At 39.9% G+C, this 20,526-nt stretch overlaps 1 long non-coding RNA gene across 1 annotated transcript; it reads right to left on the minus strand.

Moving 5' to 3' along the window:
* Nucleotides 1–16,425: 16,425 nt before the first annotated feature.
* LOC109704625 lies at nt 16,426–17,550 on the minus strand. Its single transcript, XR_002214438.1, has 2 exons — nt 16,889–17,550; nt 16,426–16,732 (listed from the first exon to the last, which is right to left on the minus strand). It is a non-coding gene; the product is annotated as an uncharacterized LOC109704625 (long non-coding RNA).
* Nucleotides 17,551–20,526: the final 2,976 nt, after the last annotated feature.

Raw genomic sequence — 20,526 nt, forward strand, 5'->3', positions numbered from 1 at the left:
CAAGGCTTTATCTTCGACCATGTCATTATGGGTTAAACTATATTCAACGGTTCATCTCTCAATGCAATTCTTGTTTCTATGTCAATGACACCCTTGTTTTCTAAGGTCCAAGTCCACTCTTACATTCACACAACTTGAGGGTCCAATCACACATGTCCATTTTGGTTCTATCATTCTCTATGTTCAACTACGTTAGAAGCATATAAATGAAGTCAAACCAAGTTCCACATGTTGCTACCCTACTATGCATGAATGGGTATATATATATCATATATGCTCAAGAATAGAGAAAACAGACATAGAAGGGAATCCAACGATTCCGGCGTGCACCCCCCACCTCTATTGGTCGTGTGGGTGTAGAATATTAAGGCCCCCGCACTTTACGAAAGCCGATTCCGCGCCCTATAATCAAAATAGTGCCATATTAGGCCTTTTTGTACATGAACTATACTCTAACATTTTCGGAATGTTAAACGAAGTTGTCCAACGTGTTTAGGGCACCCCCAATTAGGTTTCTACGGGGTCAATTTGTCCCCGAACAATCCTAGGGCAAAAGCCCCAAATTCAAGCCCTAATATTGCCATTTAGGGTTTTCCCATGAATCGATCCCAACCCTAAGCAAAGAATAGCATAGGATCATCTAAGAAACATCCTAACAAGGTTTCTAGACCTTTGGTACCAACCCTAGGGCTCCAAACATCACTTCCAAGGATTCACCATGAGAGCACCTTGAGCTCTCATGGGTTCCATGGTATTCATGGCTCAAAGAGCCCCTAAAGCCTCTAAGGAGCACAAGGCTCCAAATCCCTAAGCCAAAATCCAAACCTTAGAGGAAAAACCTACAAAACTTACTTCTAGTCCAAGCTCCTCCAAGTCCTCCTTGTAGGGGAGCTTGTAGAAGCCTCCAAAGCCTCCAAATCCTCCTCCTCTTCACTTCTTCTTCTTCTTCTCCAAGTTCTAGAGCATGAGTTCTAGAGAGAGAAAGAGAGGAAATGGGTGAGAAGGGTGGAAATGGCTGTGGGAGAGAGAGGATGAGTCATATATAGTATTGTAACAATTGCACTTAAGCCCCTCCACTTGTTTCCTCTTGAACTGCCCAGACTGGGCATTTTTCGCCTTCGGGGACCGGTCTCCCCGACCAGGGACCGGTTCCCGAACGGGGGTTTTCCAGGACTTAGCCAAATTTTTGGGTTTTTCAGCTGTTGTGCAGCGAGGGACCGGTCTGCCCCTTCAGGTACCGGTCTCCCGAGGACCGGTCTCACCACCAGGGACCGGTTGCCTCAGGACTTCCTAACAGGCTACGCGTACGGGGACCGGTCACTCCTTCACGGACCGGTCCCCGAGAGCACAAAATCTGGGACTTAGCCCGATTTTCAGATTACTCTCTCGGGTCCCTTCTAGCCTCACTTATGGACTCTAACGCGCTTAGGGTCCACCCAAACTCGTTCAATTCCGCGTTCCGCTCATTTTGACGGAACCCGGCACGATTTACAAGGGACGTGGTATGTTACGATTTCCCTTGATGGTTGAAAGAGCAGAGCGGCAGCGGCTCATGGATCGCCTCGATGAGTTCAGAAGGTGCGATCCCAGGATCTTTGATGGAGAGAAAGCCGACCACTGGATCGTTGAGAAGTGGTTGATGCATATGGAGAAGTTATTCCGCGATACCTTCGCGGAGGAGAGAGATAGAGTTTGGCTCGCCACTCACCATTTGGACAGCGAGGCCTATAGTTGGTGGGTGGGCATCCAGGATAATCCCAACACCGACCTAGCAGCGATTTCTTGGAAGAGATTCAAGGAGCTCTTATTGGAGCATTACTTTCTCATCCGCGTGAAGAGGAAAATGGAGCAGAATCTGCGCGAGATGCGCCTGGGGGATCAGACTGTGGCCGAGTACGAGAGGGAGTTCTCTCAGCTTCTACACTATGTGCCCTTTGTTGTGCGGGACGACGAGGATAAGGCTGGCATCTTCGAGCGAGGACTTCGGCCGTCGATCTTACGGTTGGTGTAACCCCCCCACCTTCAGACTTACCAAGATGTGGTGAACCGCGCTCTCATTGTGGAAAGCTGCGCGGCAGACTTGCAGGAGCGTCGAAAAGGCTCGAACAAAGGACAGGACAGGAGGCCCGCGACTGAGGGTGCGAGTCAGACGCACTCTGGGAGGCCGCCGAGACATTCCAAGAACCGGAGCCAATCGCGAGGACGTGGCTCATCAGCACGGCATAGAGGATCCGAGCGTCGTCAGACACTGAGCTGTGTGATCTGCGGTGGTCGTCATTACCCGCAGCAGTGCTCTCAGAGGCAGGGCAGGTGCTACTCGTGTGGCCAGGAGGGTCACTTTCAGTCAGACTGTCCGAGAGGTTTAGTATCAGCGCCATCTTCAGCATCGGTACCAGTATTACCGGATCCCAGCCAAGGGATGCCTTTTACTCACTATCAGGTCGGGAGGCTACCCGTCCGGAGACAGACGGAGGGGTCACGGCGGGCCCCGGGCGGGCGCAAGTACGCAGCCCAGACGGAGGAGGCGGCAGCAGCTGAGTTTGTGACTACAGGTATCAGTCTTATTTGTGGCATTCGAGTTGTGCATTGTTGGTTACTGGAGCATTGCATCTATGGTCGGCTATTCGCCAAGTTGCATGGCATTTCGTTAGTTCGCTGTTTGCGACATTATGTAGCCCCTCGAGCTAGGCGATTGATTTGCGGGTTGCAGGTAGCATATTTCGCTATGCTCGTAGATCTCACGAGGATTGCATTAGTTGTATCCCTGGCTCGGCTGTTTGCCGGATGGTGCTTGGAGACGACCGTGCCTGGACCATTTGGGGACTGTGGAGCCTGGGCCGGTTGGGCAGGCGCAGTCGGCTGTGTGTGTCAGCGGCCCGGTACCTGCGGGTAGGGCAGAGTTTTGGTCAGGATGGTAGTCCGAGCGTGGACCCTGGAGCGTGGAAAGCCACGCGTTGGATCGTGAGATCGAGGACACACTGAGTGTGTAGTTACCCAACCCGAGGAATGTAAGCATTGAACCTTTCGGCGCGTGTGGATGATCGGTTGATCGGGTGTGTCGTTTTGAACGCCCTACCCCGTGAGATGGTTCTGTGTGCCAACAAATAGATTGGCCTTCCTTGGTGTGGAGTTGTTGTAGGTACCTGGTACCCTTGGATTGCGAGCTGACTTGACTCGCCTTGAGGACTGTGAGCACGAAATAGTGCGATTTGAGGACTCACTTCTGCTTGATGCGTTGATTGTCTCCCTTACCTAAAATTGGGTAAGTGTTGGAGAGGGTTTGGGGCCTGAGTGGCCATTAGCTTTGGGTGATTAAGAATCCTTGAAATGAAGGATGCCTTCGATCCGTCGTTGTGCCCCCGATCGAATCACAATCATGAGCTCGATTGGCGGGGTGGTTTTATAGTTGGTGTTTTGCTTCGTGGAGGAGCACTCTCACTTGTTGTGGGACCGGTTGGGCCGTTTCGACTGTAGGTCGACTCTCGTGATTCAAATTGAACCACGATTGGAGGTTTAGACCGTAGCTGAGGCCCATTGACCTTGTCAGATGGCGTTGAGTTGTTGGTGTACTCGTTAAGATTGTGAGTAATCTGAGTAGTACTGTTGACGTTGGAGTTTGAGGTCGTACCTCAAATGGATTGTGATGCTAGGTGGGGACATCACGAGGATGATGATGCCTAAGCCTATAGTACTCAACCTGTGGAGGGGTTTGCGGAATGATAATCCCAAGCCCTCTGGATGGAATTGTCGAACCAGTCGCTGATGACTAGGGGTATTTTTATAGGATGTATGAGGTTGGACTGCGTTGGCAGGTTTGGAGTGATCGAGTTGTGGAACTCTCACTAACGGATGGAAAGCTCGTGAGAAGGAGGGTACCAAGTTACGAATTTTCCGTGACAGGAGCGTATACAAGGATTTGAGTCCTTCAGGATTGAACTACGTATGAGGACTTATGGGATTGACTTTGACTTAACAGTCGCATCAGGATGACTTTGATAGAGAGCTGTTACTGAACGGTGGATTGATCCATCTCTATCGCAAGAATCGAGTTTGGGGACCTTGGACACTTGGAGCATCCAATGCTAGGGAAAGCATTGAGATCGGAAATTTCTAAGTGATTGTGTTGTGAGCCTTCTGTCGAAGCTAGGTCCTTGGCCTAGGCTTGCGAGAGTTTACTTGGACTTGAGTTGGGACTAAGATGATGATCTTAGTAGACTGATGAAGCCTTTGAGCTTAGTCCCCGACCATATATTGCAATGGAATTGAGGGTACTCCCGAGTGGTGAATTTGAGATCGATGTGGAGACATCACAGCGCCGTTCCGATTGAGGAATCAACTAATCGCCATGATGGGCGAGTTTGGACGATCTGTCGATTTCTGTTACTATTGGAAGAATGGCTATCTTGAATGTTGAATCGGAACCGTTCGTGCCAAGCAAGATTGGACAGTGTGACGGACGTTGCTAATAGAATGGGATTGAAAGGTTACACCGTAACTAACCTTGGATTGGATTACACTCAGTTATGTTATCTCAAGAAGAGACTTGATCTTAGATCTGAAGGATCATCGTTGGAATAAGAGCCTACAAGTGGACTGTGCATCACCTTCCCTTGGTGAGTGTCGATCGGGTGAGCACTCCGATGGAGTTGTGGTAGTTGGGTGGCGGATGTACCCCCTCCCCTGATGCTTGCTTTGGACAATACCCTTGAGTCAAGGCACCGCCTTGGGAGGGTATTCGATGGAACTTCTGGTACAAGAGTGATTGATATAAGCTAGGTTTTACCCTCGACTGGGACAAGGAAGGTGAAAACTGGAATTCAGCTTTTGGGAGCACTAGCGTTCATGAGAGCCGATTGAAGGACTTGTTGATCAAGCGCGGATAAGGGATGGACCTTGCTGAGGAGGCTGGAGTCCGAGGAACTTCCGAGAGAGTTTGATTTGAGCTATGCCAAGTCTTGGCATCGTGGGGTCTGGTTGTTTTTGGCCATGGAGCTTTCCGGTATGTTCGAGACCTTCGTGGTCTAGCTTATACGCTGTTAGAGCGTTTCTCTATCCTCTTTGAATGAGTTTGTGTTGTGGTTGATCCGCAGTTTCGCAGACGAAACTCCTTTTTAGGAGGGGTGAATGTAACACACTGGACATTTGCAAATTGTGAGGTTCGAGTGTCTGAGTTGTGTTCTGAGCATTTCCAGATTTTCTGGTAGGTCGTTGATAGTGTTCCGACCCATGGCTCATATCCCGAGATTTGAGGTATTTGAAGTAGCCCTAAGGTCACCAAAAAGTTGGACTTAGGCTGCTCTCGGATTGCTGTTTTCTCGGCTGTGTACCGGTACAAGCTGATGGCTGTACCGGTACAGGGTTGATGGTTGTACCGGTACAGCCACCGGGCTTGTACCGGTACAGAGCCGTTGAACCCCCAACCCGAGCCTCGGGTTGTGATGTTTCGTAGGGATTGTACCGGTACAGGGGCCCGTGTACCGGTATAAGGTGGCAGATTTTGAGCAGTTCGAACTGCAGGGGTGTTTTTGCTATTGTAGCATCCTCTATAATACCACCCACGCCCCTTTGCTGATCTCCTGAGCTGCGAAACACAGGAGGACAAGGTAGGGAGCCCTTCTCTTCTTCTCTTTTGATTTCCCTCCCCTTTTGCTTGGATTTTGATGGTTATCCCCTCTTTTTGCTTTTGGTGACTTTTCCACCATGGGAGAAGCTTGGGAGCTTGGAGTTGAGCTTGTTGGAGGTGAGATCTTCGATCCTTGGGGATTGTGAACCTTGTTTGAGGCTTCTTGAGAGGTTAGTTGCTTACTATTTTTCTTTCTATCATGAATTTCATGAATTTTGTTTAGAAACCCTAGAAATGAGGATTTAGGGTTTGTTTTGGGGATTTTTGATCTAGGGCTTTCGGAGCTCAATCGATCGGTTTAGAACCTTCCCTTGGGTTGGTTTGGAAGGGATCTAGCTTCCATTTGGAGCTTAAAAGGGATTTTCTACACTTAGGTGAGATTTTAGCCCTTTTTGCCTTGATGGTTAATGTTTGAGTTTCGGGTTGTTCGTTTCGTTTGGGTAACCCTCGTTTTGATGCTTCTAGGGTACTAGGAGTCTTGTGAGCACCTCCGTTCGGCGAAACGAAGGTTTCGATTTTGGTGGGTTTGGCCTCACCTAGATGAGATAAACTTCTCATATGAGGGTTTTTATTTATCGTAAAGTGAAAACGCATGTATATTCTTATTGGATAGAATATTTGAGAATTTTAGAATGCTTAAATTGCACATGTCATATACAATGCATATTGGACCTCTATATAGTAGAGAGTCTTCATGTTGGGCTAGGGCCCTATGGTTAGCATTCTTACATTTGATTGAGATCATGTTGCATATGGTGCATATGGCATATAGATTACACTCTGAGACTTAGAACGCATGCTTGACATGGTTGGACAAATCGACATTAAGTGACATAGGCTAGAGTGTATACAAATAATAAGCTAATGTCATAAAGCGGCATTAGGCTTGGACTAGATATGGACTTAGCAAGCTAATGTCATAAAGCGGCATTAGGCTTGATGGATATGTAAATTGCATGTACCTGTTATTATTATGAGAATTATGCCAAATTGATAGTTGCATTGGATAGAATAAGCTAACGTCATAAAGAGACATAGAAGGTGAAATGTGCTTAGATTATAGCAAGGTTTAAGTGTCATAAAGAGGCACTAAACATAGTGAATGTGGGAACTTCACCTTGAGATTTGGACTTAGTAAAGCTAAGGTCATTGATATAGAAATTATTGAACGGTTAAACCTTCACATTGAGACATAGTACTAGACCTTTGGGTTGCTAGTGACTGTTACCATGTTAGAGACATGATGATTGGGTACTTGAGGTTTTGACCATGCTTGCTTGCCATTTTTGCTCATTCGCACATGCTTGTACGGGTTGCTCCCTACAAGCCGGCACTCCGGAGTTAGCCTACGCGACATATGTTCGCTCGTGCGGTATTGAGAAGCCTACGGGGTCGAGTGGGACAGACACATTCCAAGAGCAGGAATGTTGGGCTACCACAGGCACTTAGGCGGCACAAGCCGGACTACACCCGTGTAGATCCTGAATGAGATTGAATCAAAATATTAAACAACAAGTTGATAATCACTACTAGACAGGTCATAGTAGTTGGATTCCTTGACATGCTACGGCATAGGGTTGGACATTGAGATTCATAGGATACTTGACGGTATCGCTTATGGCATCGTAGTGTACTTGGATTGCCAGGATAGTACATACTGGATATGTAGTTGGCTTTGAGACATATATCATACTTCATAGTATTACTTGTTGTATCATAGCATACTTGTTAAGTATTGGCATACTGGATCATGTAGAGTAGATGTACTCCATGTTGATATTCTACATACTTGTGGCATAGTAGAGTAGCATTTTAATATTATGCCTTATTTACCGCAGTTAATTTATGTTATCCTTATCTGCTCTCTTTAGGGCCTAGTGGTGCAACTGGTGCAGGTCAGTAATTGCCCACTGGGAACTATAAATTATAGTTCTCATTCCCCCCTATTTTATGTTTTCTTTCAGAGCTTTCCACTCCGGGAGGGGCTCGGGATCGCGGGAAAGGTTTCGCCTCGAGCTAGCTATCGAGGGATTTGGCGATAGGTGATCCACCTCTCTTTTGTTTTCTGTTGGAGAGGTTGTGAGAGTTTTGTACCTTATTATAGAGACCACCCTACTTTTGTATATGGAGACTTATGATGTATTAGTTTCTTTATGTTCTAGTGGTTTAGTCTCTTTTTCTTTCCTTTTTATTTCTGCTTGTTGATAGAACCTAGCTATATACTTGCTCTGATATCTCTAGTTGTAGATTTTCTCTTGCTTTACTCTTCCGCTTTTGTGTAGACGCCTTATATGTGTAGACATATGGCGGGTCTGGGCGCGCACCGGGCGGGGCTATGCCGGGTCCCGGGGGGTGACAAGATAACAACTCACTAGTATGTCTATCTACTATGTATGCATCAACTAGTGTCACAAGATAAATGCCTACTAGTATGTCCATCTTAATGTCAAGTTTATTTAACTTTTACCCAATTAACCAGAGACTTACACGTGGTAACGTCCCGACTTGTGTCGTGCCTAATGACCCCGTGGTAGTCAACATTCCCACTCTAGGAACGAGCCTTTCCTACGGCAATCCACTTCGGCGCCCAATCCCGCACGGGCATTTACCATTAAATCGGTCTCAACCTCATTCTTAAATAGCTTCTTACAAGGACATGGAATTGTATCTCCGGATGTCATTCCAAATACAAAATCTAGAAATTTCGAAACCCCTTCTTTATATTCAGGACTTAATCCATTCTTAATATGCAGCCAACTTTTGTCCAACATTTTTTCTATGGCAATAAAACAATGGAATTTATACATGGAGCATGAAAAGCAACAAAAATATTAAAAAAGAATAAAAAAAATAGCACAAGAATTTGCAACTTATATTTACAACCCGATGTATAACTTCTACAAAAACTACATTGCCAATGACAGTAGTAAATCTGACTAATAAAATGACCAGCACGCTACTACCAGCAGAGATTATTTGGGGTGAGCCAACTATACACTATTCAAAAAATGGTTTATAAGTGGATTTATATTGAACTTGAATCTACTAGCTCTTTGTTTTCTACAACAAAATTTAAGACATGATAAGATTTCTATGTTTTAGATAAAGTCCAGAGAAAAACCATGTCTATAATTAATTTCAAATTCATTTAGAAGTTAAATACTTGTTATATTTACTTCTAGAAGGTCAACTAGCAAGATTGAGTACTACTTTGCCAACAAGAACATTGAATAATGGAAAATAGTAGTGTTTTGCCATCTAAATTAATTTAGGCAAAATACGTCAATTTAATAGTAGTGTTTTACTATCTAAATTTACTTGAAATGCCTCAATTCACTTATTATTTCATTCTTTTACCGTTCTTTATTATTTCATTCTATTACGCATTCTTTGATGCAAGGAAACACATTATGCTATTTAAGAAATGCATTAATACTTTTTGTTTTAGGAATACTTTTAGTTTCAAAACTTTAACTTCCTAGTGATTGTTTCCTAAGTGAATAAACTGTGGAGAGTTTGTCGATTATTCCGGATCATGTGATAAAAAGCATCTATTTAATTATATTTCTTTGATCATACCTTTTGATCCGAAAGATTCATAAGAACTATAAAGCAACAAAAATATTAAAAAATTAAAAAATAGCACACAAATTTGCAACCTACCAAGTTAGTAAGCTTCCTCAGATAGATGGGGAGATATTGAAGAAATTGATGACGAGGTCGGGGTAGAAGACGTGGTCAAGAGAGGAGGTGATGAAATGGATGCAGCTGAGCCCCAACGATGTAAAGCTTGACTACCTTGATTGCGGAGCGGAGCCCCAACCTGATCACCGGAAATCCCTCCAACGGCGATCGCCGGAGATCTCAACAGAACGATACCTAGAGATGAATAGAATGGTTTGGGAGGAAAGGTCGGGTATTAGGTGAGGGTTTGGGTTGGGTCTTAGAAATAAAATATAGCGCGTAAATAAGAATAAATAAAAAAGAGTTGACACTTTTGAAAAACATTTGAAATATATATAAGGTTGCAGGTTTGAATTCCAATCTTTAAGGTTTGTGGTATGGTGGTTGGGAGGAGTTAAGAGATCTTTAAGGTTGCAGGTTTGAATTCCATTCTCTTTGAAATTAAGTATTTTTTTGTGACAGTTTTTTTTTTTTTTTTTTGTAACTAAAGACTTTTTTGGTGACATGTGAAATTTAAATGATTAAAAGCATTTGAAATATATATAAATCGAATTTGTAGTTTTAAAAATTTATAATAAAGTGTATCAAGTGAGTGTAAAATGAAAGACCAAAATGGAACAAACTCCTAAAAATAGGGTATAGGATTTTAAATTCAAGATTATAGTTATTGATCTTGATCTATGTCATGCTCCATGGCCGCCAATTTGATTGGTTCGGGTATGCACACACGCCGAACGGACAGAACCTCCTCTGTCCACCCAAGGCTCCACGACAACAAGGCATATATAAAAAATTTGCCTAGGAAGAATTTCAATATACATGACTTGCATAAGGGCAAGCAACACGAGCAAGTGAAAGTAAACTAGTTATTACATCCATACATTGTATCTTGATTATTTTAAACCAAATACAAGGCTTACAAATTTTATTTTTCCGTTACATACTCATCTCTTAAGTACAACTATTACATATTCCTTTCATCAACTACAATAGATGAAATACAAAAGGTATAACTATACTCAATGGAGGTCCACTATCTAGTGCGCGATATCCATGCCGCGATCCTCGACCGCCCCGCTCACGCTAGGATCTGCATGATTAGTGGGGTGAGAATTATGAAAGTTTTCAGTGGGTTCGGCCGCCGACCTCACCAACTCACCCACTAGGTCTACTTAGGCATATGTAGGAAAAGGAAATAGATAGCAAACCAATTAATGCTACTACAATGTATGTACAAAAACTGAAGCAATAATAAGATGCTCATGATGCATGCATGCTCTTTTACCTTTATCTTTACCCAATTCTCTTGGTTAACCTTTTAATTAAACCCAACTCACCAAACCAAATCCCTCTTTGTCAGGGAGAATTCCACTGCAACCCGACGGGACCGTCTGCTGGGGAGAATTCCGCTACCGCCTAGTGGTGCCAACTCTGAAGCTCACCGCTTGAGGTGGAGCAACCACCCTTAAGCATTCAAACTATATGTGAGTACGATCCAATTCTCACTTGGAGGGTACATGTCATAATTGCCACAAGTTTATATATAGTTTTTCCTTGTCTAGCATTCATAATTCTTGGTGCTATTCATTCCGTCTAGTCACAATGTCACCTTATTTACTATTGTCATGGTCCAATATCGTGTTCATACATTCATAGGGATCTATATCATAGTCCTTTATTGTTTCACATATTTTTGACATTGAAAGCATACAAGGTTGTCCAACTTAGCCACATAATAACCTCAACCCTAAAATGCATGAATGCCAACTATACATATACATATATGCTCAACAAGGGGACATAGACATAATGAAGGATTCGAAGATTTCGGATAGTACCACCCACCTCGTAGGGATGCCAAGATGCGAGAATCCAAATCCCGTGATTTTTAGATGCCTATCTCTCTCGACCCACGGCTAACGAAGGCAAAACGAAGCTTTTCCTCAATATCTTGTCGTAGACTCTTCGGAACTTCGATCTAAGCCTTCCAACGTGTCGAATTTATCTTCAATTAGGATTACAAGAGATCAATTCCATGTTAGATCTCCTAACTTACAAAATCCCATTTTCATCACTAGGGTTCACATAACCTCAACCTACTCAAATTTCTTAGGAATTCATGGAGTAATCTAACCCTCCAAAACCCAAAAACCATAAAACTAAACAAACTAGGGTATTTACATCAAACCCTAACAAATAGGAACAAGAGAATTTACCTTGACTCCCATGATACTCAAGTTCACCTTGATCTTGGGCTTCTTCAACACCAAAGCCACCAATTCCCCTTTAATTTTCCTCCAATTCTCATCTTGGGCTTCTAGAGAGAGAGGAGGAAACAAGATGAAGGAGAGAACAAAGTGTTTCTCTGCATGGGGAATACAGTGTAAGGATCATGGTTATAGGCTCCTACATTTACAAAGAAGCCCCTCACAAAATATCCCATCAACCATTACAATTCAATCACTAACAGACTGGGTACCGGTACTCGGGTTGGAGTACCGGTACACAGGGCTCCCAGTACCGGTACCAGCCTCAGGTACCGGTACATAGCTCACCAGGATCCCGATCCCGAGAGCTAATCATATTGCACTCCTGCTAGGTACCGGTACAACATTGGCTTAGTACCGATACTGCATGTCCCTTGTGCAGTCCAGCAACTCCAGTGTTTCGGATTTCGTTTCCGCGCCTGGTTTGCGCCGAAAACACCCAAACACCTCCGGAAGTCACTTTCATCCATCCCAACGCCTTCAAGGCCACTCGGGAAACTCGCTTGTCACCCTTTTACCTCACTTTGATCAATTCGATCAAAGTTAATTAGCATTACGACTCGAGGATTCGGTATATTACAATCTATATAGTGAATATAATTTTTAATTAAAATTCAACCGATTCTAATTCTTCTAGCTACACCGTTAGTTTGGAAACACTCACTAACGACCGTTAAAATTGTCAATTTTGAGGTTCTTCGATCATAAAGTATTTGATATCAAAAAATTATGAAATTTCATTTCTAAAAAGTTTAAATTCTCTTTGTTATATTTAACGGTATGAATCATCAATTCGGAAGCTCTATAGTCAAAACGACTTTAAAGTTAGGCCTATCAATTTTTTTCTCTCACAATACCTCTTGTTTACAAAATACACCTACAGTCAAAATATCAGTAAAAATTTTTTCTTATTATCCTGTAATGGCTACCTTAGCTATCATTGGATGTTATTGAATTTTTTAATTATTGATGTTCAGCTTGATAAAACAAACTTAACAAAATTCTATCAAATTTGAAAGTGAAATACATTATAAATTTTTAATAAAATTAATTTTCAAAATGCTTGATGTTTAATACAAACAGTTCATTGCATGTGGCACTTATAGTAGTAATATATATAATAGCAGAAAAAAATATGAAATAATTTTTTATTGATCTTTTCCTTTTCTACAAATCAAACACGTATGGTTGAAAAATTAATATTCTTTTCCTACAAGTTTAAACGCAAAAAAAGCGTGAAACTCTTTTTCAGCCAAAAATATTTTTCATCGAAAATTATTTTTCATATTTTTACATGAAACCAAACAACCCTAAGGCACAGGCATTAATCCGACTATGTTAGATTTTGATTTAGAATATTTGAGAAATCAAATAGGGGAACTATCTTATTTCATGCACTCTAAGGCACAGGGATTAATGGTTTGTTCTTAAATAATTCGGTTAGACTCCCAATTAGTTCTATCTATAATTTTTTTTTTGGCGGTTTTTAGGTATAAATGAGCGGATATTCCTCTTATTCTAAGATTTCTCCCAATCAAACACTGCCTAGGATTTCTTGAACAATGCCTAGCTAGGAGTGCATGCATAGTGATTCTTACATTGTAACTTTCTGCATGGGTTTATTTTGAAGATTCATTTATACGTACTAGTTAAGGGGACCCGCGCGTTGCGGTGGGGAGCTAATACAATAGTATTGTATTACAGTTTTTAAATAATTTTTTTCCAACTATAGAATTTTGTAAAGTAAGATGGCTTAATTTTAGGTCAAGGTATGTTTTATTACTTACAACTAATTCGAAATGTAGCAAATTTGTGAATGCAAAATTATGAATTTCAATGCTCTAACGAATTCAAAACTCCAGCCGCAATTTGCAAATGTTACCGGAGCAAGCACAACAAAGGTATTTCGAGAACCCTTAAGCAGCGTAAACAAATAAACCTTAGTAGCAAATATTTCAATGTTCTAATGAATTCAAAACTCTCACCGCGAATTACAGATGTTACCAGAGCAAATACAACAAAAGTATTTCGCGAACCCTTAAGCAGTGTAAACAAATAAACCTATGTAGCAAACACTGGAACGATTACTGAAAGATAAAAGAGACAATCTTGTTAAATCAACCATTGTAAACATGTCTAAAACAAAGATGAAAGATATTAGAGCATTTTTAAATTTTCTACATTTAGCAATGACGCAAGAGATTACTGCTGATAAGGTTAAAACAATATATTCGATTGTCATTCAGAGTTGTTTATTAAACCTGCGAAGACAACTTAGCACATGAAAATGAACATAACAACGTGAAAGCCTCCAATTATGCGAAAGATCTGGAAGGACAAAATATTACACCAGAATATAGAAAGAAAAGTATCAAATAGCAATTGAGAAAAAAAGTTGTTTAAAAAACACCGATGAGAAATTGTCACATGAAAAAATAAAAAAAGAGGCAAAGTTTTGGATTATCGAGAAACTAAATAAGAGAGCTAAAAACTGCACCAATATATTAAACAAAAAGTACCAAATAGTATTTAAGCTTTTTAAAAAAATTGATGAGTAATTATAACATAAAAATACACCATACAGAAGCAAAGTCCTGGATCACCCAAAAGCTGCATAATAGAGAGGGAAAAAGTAGGAAGATATAGATTGAAGATCACAAAAAAACAACTTGATAACCAAGTAATAACAGAAACAATATGGAGAAAAATTTAACAGTAATAGCACAAATAATAGAGCATCTAAACAAATAAATAAATAACAAAAATCATAACGCGGAATGAATCGAACAGTAAACAAAATAGTTTTCGGATTTTCTACGAAAATAAAATAAATTTGGTGAAGCACTTCACCATTGTATAAATCTCAACATCTATTGGCAAAACTTTATATTGTTTATAATGCACAATCCTAAAATTTGATATTGCTTATAATGCACAAAAGGATTTTTCTTTTCTTAAAAAAGTACCACAAAACAGGAAAAAGTCCAAAAAAATAGTGAGAAAAATAGTGAGTACAAAAGGAAGTAGTAAAAATAATGCGATAAATAGTTATGAAATGTATGCAGCAACCATACCTAAATTAAACGAGCAAGTTTCATCACATAAAATAGGCAAAAAATAAAGAAGTCTAGAAAGAAACAATACCGAAATAAGCACAGCATGTCATAAAAATCAGACAAAGAACCCCCCAAAAAAGTACAATACATCTAACACAAAATGGTGTAGGGAGAAAATCCACAGAAAGAAAAGCACAAAAAAAAAGTAGGGAAAACAATATAGAAAATACCAGGCACAACATTCTCTAAGAAGATTATACTTTTCTTTTGTGTCACTACTTTCATAATATTGCGATCAACATTTTTGATAGCTTAGTTCTCCTAGTTCCATGCTCTGAGCTAAATTGTTCGAAAATTGCCAGCAACAGACGCAAGAAGAAATTTCAAATATCACGTCCTGCATATATTTTCCTAAGTGACTCTATTAAAATTTGCTAGCGTTCGCGTGAGATAATGCGGGGAACCACAACATTTGATCATAGAGACAGCATAATTGTACTACTACTATAAATTCATCAGAAGAAAAGAAGAGAATGGAGCAATTTTTGGTAATGCTATATAGCGGACGATCCGAACTTTCACCATATATCATTATATTATTTTGGCTTAATCAGAAGAAGCAAACAAAATAGAGAACCATTCCCCAAAAAAGCAACTAAAATCATAAATTCAATTTGAACAATTCAATTTTCACCGACTGCAGCGTTATGATTTGCAAAAAAAGTACAGACGCAGAAAAAGTGGAGGGCATAATTTCCACACATAATGCGAGCGTGCTCTTACCGTTCCGTACAAAAGGAAAAAAGATTTGGTAAATCACCATGGTTAAAACTTTGTCGATCACGTACATTACTTCGTAAGTTACACTTAGAAAAAAAATTATTAAATTATCGTCTCTATTGAATTACATATTAGTCTCTGAAAGCAAGCAAAATATTGTCAGAATGATTATAATCTTTTAAATTTTGAAATAAACGATAGGGTTAGAATGTTCAATCATGCGTAAAGAATCAACCAAAATGGTACTTTGACATGAACCTCTTTGAGCCAATGGGGCTATTGTCCGTACCGGGTGGCAAAAGGCACTGAAAGAGAGAGTTGTTGACACAGCCGCACCATTTAAACATGTTTTTTTTTTTATATATACTAACATCGGAATCTAAATAAAAAAATCATGGAAGCTATAAAATTGAAACCTTAGAAACTAAAATGAAATTGAAAGCAAAATTAAGATTGCTATGAAATTTAAAAGACAAAACAACTTATTTCTACTTGAAAAAAAACCATAAAATGTAGTACCCTATAAAAGAAAATCTGGTAAGAATATCTTACCATTCTAGCATGATCTAAATATATTATTTTTCTGATCATGCCAACAGCTGTTTATAAACTTTTAAAAAGCTATTCCAAATAGGCCAAAAAAATACTTGTGAAAGAAATTAGAGAAATAGATGAATAATTCTAAAAACTGAAGCCACGAATTCTGCAACAAACTGGCATAGTATTGATTTAGCTCACTTTGCAACTATTAGGACAAACTACCTCTTCAATGCTTAGCAAACAACGCAAAAATATTAAGAGAATTATGTAAAATGCAAAGTCTTATATGTTTGAGCAAACAATTAAAATAAAATGAACATCTATGGTTCCAAAACTACAAACCTAAACTAACTGAAAATTAGCTAAACAATAATGTAAATTTGTCTTTAAAATATATAAGCATATATTTATAGTTTAGAAGGAGCAGTCACTCATAAAAAGTTGCAGTCCTAATGTATAAGAAAAAGAAATCAAAAATAAAAATCTGAGTCCATAAGAAAACAATCTTATAAATATCCAAAATTCTTGTACATAGGAATTGCTTAAGGACTCACCTGCTTTTTCCTCTTCATTTGTGATAGAAAAGGCCAAAGATCTTTTCTTGCAAAAAAAAAAAAAAGATTCTGCAACCGGTCATTGTTTGGTTTTATTTGATAATCACCATTTGATCCACCGTCATAATGAACATTTGCACTCGAATATTCTTCATTTGCAGGTTTTATGGCTTCAAAATCAAACATTTCAGCTAACTTTTGAAGACGGGCTTGTGACGGGCTTGTGACCTATTCATTTTCCCAAATGTCAATCAACACATCAGTAGAAACCAAATATAAATCAACCAGGTGCAAAAGTAAATGAAAATTTCAAGAGCATAAAAAAAATTAAAAGAAGTAATGATAAGACAATAGCATTTCTTAAACAAAGAAACTGAAACCTACCTTTTTAGCTTCTGTTGTGCTTTATGCCTATGACTTTAATAATTAAACTTCTTCAATTTCAAAGTAATCCTACAAAGTAAACAATAATTAATAAACGGAATGCAAAAGTAATATTATTATCTTTTTGTCTTGAAGCACTCTGTAATGTTTTGTCATATTTTCAATGCCACTCAAGCAGAGAAGGAAATGCTCAGGGTTCTAAATTGAATATAAATATTAAAAAATATTAAAAATCAAAATCTTTTATATTCTTCTTGCTCTTTACTCAGTTGCAACTCAAGATCCTCTATTATATAGAGAGCTCGTGTGCTTCTTCAATTTTTTGCTCCAGAAAGACTTGTTAAAGAGCACACGCAAAAAAAAATCCTAAATACATACGACACGTAAAAATTTAACTCATATAGTAGTTTGGATATTCTTAAATCAAAAAAAAAATGCAGTCTGATCAAATATTCAATTTTATATGTTTCAGCTGAACTCTAGTTGGGATATTCATCCTTAATCATCTCAGCATCCTATTTTATGTGCTTCAGCTGCATAAAAGGGGAAGGAAGTTCACAATTAAACAAAGAAAAACAACATGCTGATGATAAAACACAGGAATTCTTTTTGCTGCCCTATTCCAACTGAAAATTATTTTAGAGTTAATTTACATTAAGCCATACTTTAATTAAAAATTAACAATAAAAAGACAAAAAACATAATGTAATAATGATTATGACCTATAAATATAAAGATTTTAAAGTCGGCATGACAATATATCAACCAGTTACATAATAAATAAAAAAATATATATTGTTAACATTGGATTATGACTAAAATACCTTTAAAATTCAAGCGACAATACATGAACAGTTGCGTGTGTAACATACCAGATTTTGATATAAAAATAAAAATAAATAAAAATAGTGTGAGAAACTATTTTTATTGGATTTGTAGGAGTAAAATATAAGTCAGAAGTGACTTGTGCTGAAATCGGATTGAAAACAGAAGATCTAGAATTTTCTATTGGAAATGGGACAGATAAATTAGCAGAAAATGCACAGTCTCAGAAAATTATGAAAATTGGAGGATAAGTTAGAAATATTTTTATGAGGCTAGATTTAAAGTTTCATATTTTTCTGACACCCGTAGAGTGAGAAATAAAATCCGACAGCTATCTGATAAAGATTACAGTTCGGTACAGTTTTCAGTGACCAAACGGGGTCGAAACTGAACCAGCGATCGTCAACTTGTTAAGTTAAGTAAAACCGAACATGACTGTCAAGTTTGAGCTCAAACGGACATTCAGGGAGCTCCGGCGAAAGTATCAGATTTCAGGCTGCCCGGGAGTGAATAGTGTTGTGGTGTTGACTAAAGAGGAGTGTTGACTCCTCTTCTTCTCCTTCAGCCGCACACACCCCACACACACACACGCGCATGGAGGGGGAGGGAAACCCTCCCTTCTCTCTCTAGAGATCTCTCTCATCTCTCTAAATCTCTCTCTAAAAATTGGAGGGTTGGTGGAGAAGATGCTTGCGAACGCATTGGAGGCGACGGATCGAGCTTTCGTGCGCCCGTTAGAGCGGCGTATTTTCGTCGCGGCGTTCACATTGAGGTAAGCTTTTGGGATTTGGCTTAATCCTTAGTTTTAAGTGTTCTAATAGCCTCTAATGAGCATTCTAAACATGTTTGCTCTATTTAATTTGGATTATTTAGAGGTTAATTGCATGTTAGGGCTCCGAATGGGGTTTTGTAAAATGTATGGGTTTGATCTCATTTGACCCTCCGTAAACCAAATTGCTAGGTAAACGAACGCGTTGGCGAAGACGGTTCGGCAATCCGACGAGCCGTTACAAAGTTATTAAAGAAATAGACGTTTAGGCTTCGGGTCCGCCGGGAGGGCCGAGGCGACATCGTAAAATCATGAAAATGGATTTGAAGCATCGTGGCACATAACCGAAGACCTTTAATTTTCGGATCGTGAATTGGAGGCCGTTCGGGTGGTCGCGCAAGAGATCGGGTCAAACCGGGTGCCGGGTGCCGCGGGCGGCCGATTGCAAGTGTCGACAAGCGATCGGAATGCGAAATGAGGTGGGTTGTGCTTACCGAAGCGACTAGGTCGCCTTTATGTCTAGAAATGGGATTTCATATTGATGCATATTGACATAATATAAGAATGTAAAAGGAATGCATGTTAACATACTATAGAAATGCTAGATAAATGCATATGATTAATGCTTTGAATGCATAATATAAAGGGCGTATGAATGTTAGCATTATAAGAACATCATAAAAGGAATGTATGATGACATGTTGTAGAATATGCTAAATGTAATGCATAATGAATTAAGTGCTAAAAGAATGCATGAGATGCTAAGTATGGACTATTTTGGATAATGACTATATGTATGTTGACAAATCATGTGATGCTTGTGGCATATGTGCATGATGATATATTATGAATTTACATATTGTGGATTATGTTAAATAGAAAAACATACTTGATGACATATTGCCATGTTGTGGAACATAGTGGACAATCTATATATATATATTAGATCGAGTGGCATTAAACCTAGCATCTTGAACCTAGCAAACACTTGTGGTGATTGATCATATATATTCTGGTGTCATTCATGTATGTTAGGACCCTATTATTGTGTAAATATGAGAGTTGGACTTGAACATTAGTAAACAAGGGTGACAATGACAATAGAGACATGATTGGCATCAAGAAAGTGATTGTTAAACATAGTTTAACCATATTGACATTGGTCCAAGTTGACATAGAGAGTGGCATGATTAAATAGGTAGAGACCTATCATGACATTGGCATTGTGACGAGTGGCTATGAATCCTCAAGTTGAGGATTGGATCGATACTCACGTTACGTCTTGGCTTGAGGGAGGTAGCTCCTCCTCGGGCGGTGCGCTCCGGAGTTGGTCACCACTGGGCGTGGTAAGGTCCCCCCAGATGACGGTCCCCAGGGAGGTTCGAGTCCCCCGTTATTAAGGAATTTTGGTAGTGAGTTATTGGGGTTAACATGGTTAACCGGTAAGATTGGGTCATAGCCAAATGAGTGTACAACAAGTATACATTATGAGTTATGGATTTGGTATCCTAGTCGAGAGGATTTAGGGCTGAGGTGTATTGAGACGTCCATCGCCTCGAGCCTGGTTCTAGTACGGTACTCCGCAGACGATTGACTCAAGACCGAGTCGGGTGGTTAGCCTTGTAAAGGTAGATGAAACTTTATGATTAAAACGGTGATTGACAAGAATCTAAGATAGAGGAAACCTTAGATATCGAATGGATGAGCTATGGTTAGCAGATTTGAAAGTAGTGTCAAATGAACTACTAGTTGGTTGGCATAGTTACATTATTGCATGATTTGCATATAGCATTGCATTATTGCATTCGTAAGGCAATGCATGGTTTTATTCGTTGCATAATCAAGATATATATCTATCTGTTTATTGAACTAACTTGCAGTTGCCTCCCTTGGACCTATTGGTCGAGCTCTTCCCTTGGGTGGCCGTACCCACTGGGAACCATGGAGTTGGTTCTCACCCCACGTGGTTTTGGGGTGTTACAGGTTCGCACGTGAGCGGCGCGGCGGCGCGAGGCGAGGGCGTAGCTCCATAGTTAGCGCCCTA

This window comes from Ananas comosus, unplaced genomic scaffold (genome assembly GCF_001540865.1).
Source record: "Ananas comosus cultivar F153 unplaced genomic scaffold, ASM154086v1, whole genome shotgun sequence".
NCBI classification, from domain to species: domain Eukaryota; kingdom Viridiplantae; phylum Streptophyta; class Magnoliopsida; order Poales; family Bromeliaceae; genus Ananas; species Ananas comosus.